The 2197-nt window shown below is 42.9% G+C and overlaps 1 non-coding gene across 1 annotated transcript; it reads right to left on the bottom strand.

Annotated features, from left to right (window-relative positions):
• Positions 1 to 1413: 1413 nt before the first annotated feature.
• On the bottom strand, positions 1414 to 1487 carry TRNAL-CAA (transfer RNA leucine (anticodon CAA)). The gene has a single exon. It is a non-coding gene; the product is annotated as a tRNA-Leu (tRNA).
• Positions 1488 to 2197: the final 710 nt, after the last annotated feature.

The raw sequence follows: 2197 nt of genomic DNA, 5'->3' as shown, positions 1-2197 counted from the left end.
AGGGAGTAGAGGGCCTCCATTTCTGATGGAAATAAAAGTTTTTGGAACTGGAACTGGACATATGCCGGCTCGCGCGAAGCGCGCTGTTGACTAGTGTGGTAAAGCTTTTAGCTTCAAAAGGACGACCAACACTTATACAAGACTAAATAGGCTCAGGAGCTAAGAAAAAAGCAACACGCAGTGTCACCAACACAGGGCGTCACAGGTAACGCCAACCGACGGTTGAAATTACTCAGGGCAGGAAAGCAAAGGAGAATCATGAGGCAGTGCGTTCCAATCAGTAATCGTATTACGCAAAAATGAGTACTTATAGGCATTCGTGCGCGAAAAAATTTGTTCAATGTAATGCTTATGCTTATGACGAGATTTCTTAGATGACAATTTAGTTATGAAATCCTGGGGGTCTATGCCTAGTTTTGAAAAATACAAACTACCAAGAAATTTATTTCGAGTCGTTTTTCTTTGTTCACCTAAGTATTCAAGCTTTGCATCATGTAACATGACAGTTGGAGAGTTCCGGCGTTTGAAGCAGTTGTATAATAAACGCGCGGCAAGCCTCTGAATTTTTAAAATTTTTTCTATATCTACCGTTGAGTGAGGGTCCCACACAATAATAGCGTGCTCCGACGAAGTTCTTACTAGCGCTTTGTACGCCTTGCTTCTCAGTTCACTTGATGATCTTCCTAATTTGTGTTTTAAGAAGCCTAACTTTTTGCGAGCTGAAGAGCATATGTGATCAATGTGCGCCGTACATTTAAGCCTCTTTGTAATTGTGACACCTAAGTACTTGTATTCCAGTACTTTTTTAATCATATTGCCACCCATGTTATATGAAAATTCCAGTTTTTTTGTTTTATTAGTAACACACATATGCACTCTTTTCAATGTCAATCATCATATCCCATTTATCACACCATTTTGCTAGTAAATTTAGATTTGCTTTCATCACGAGTTGACTCGTAACAGAATTTATGGTTTCAAAAATAACCCAGTCGTCTGCAAACAGTTTAACGGATACAGTTGGCCAGACAGTCGACCAAATCATTGATATAAATATTAAATAAGACTGGTCCTATTACAGATCCTTGGGGCATTGCCGTGTAGACATCTAAATTTTCAGAACAAGAGGCGTCTATGTCAACATACTGTTTTCTATTAGTCAAGTACGATATAACCCAATTGATTATTTTGGAAGGTATACCAAATGGTTTCATCTTCAGGATAAATTTATTATGAGGCACCCTATATATATACATATATATATACTTATGAAGGGATCCAACAGTCACGGAAACGAAGGTGCATAGGAGAATGTTTTTTTTATGTGTTGCGCTTATCAGTGGGATATTATAGTACTTGGATTAATAAATCGCTTAAAGAAAATTACTTATAAAGCAGCAGAAGAAATAACCATGCCGCCAGTGGGATCCGAACCCACGACCTCCGAATATTGCGTCCGGTGCTCTTACCACCTGAGCTACGGCGACGGCCGTCCAATCTGCTGCTCTCGTGTGTATTTATGTTCATTGGGTGTAAGCGAACCTTGAGAGTGTTCACCAGCGCCATCTTCGACCATAGCGGCGGACGTAGCACGTAATTTATTACCGCGAGCGTGACGTGGAACGTCATCAAACGGCGCGGGCGGAAACTGTGCGAGAGTCCTCTAAGCTACCTATGGCATCAAGACTGCCAGAACCGAGACCCTCGTTAAGCTATTAGCAGATAAGTTAAAGGAAATGAGGGGCCCGTTTGACAAACTTATGAAGGGAGCCAACAGTCACCGAAACCAAGGTTCATAGGGGAATGTTTTTTATGTGTTGTGCTTACCAGTGGGATATTATAGTACCTAGATTAATAAATCGCTTAAAGAAAATTACTTATAAAGCAGCAGAAAAAACAACCATGCCGCCGGTGGGATCCGAACCCAAGACCTCCAAATGTCGCGTCCGGTGCTCTTACCAACTGGGCTACGGCGACGCCCGTCCAATCTGCTCTTCTCGTGGGTATTTATGTTGATTGGGTGTAAGCGAACCTTGAGAGTGTTCACCAGCGCCACCCTCGACCATAGCGGCGGACGTAGCACGTCCTGTAACACCGCGAGCGTGGCGTGGAACGTCGTCTAACGGCGAGAGCGGAAACTGTGCGAGAGCCCTCTTAAGCTACCAATGGCATCAAGACTGCCAGAACCGAGACCCTC

Source organism: Amblyomma americanum, chromosome 1 (genome assembly GCF_052857255.1).
Source record: "Amblyomma americanum isolate KBUSLIRL-KWMA chromosome 1, ASM5285725v1, whole genome shotgun sequence".
Lineage (NCBI taxonomy): Eukaryota > Metazoa > Arthropoda > Arachnida > Ixodida > Ixodidae > Amblyomma > Amblyomma americanum.
This window is presented reverse-complemented; position numbering and strand designations above follow the sequence as displayed.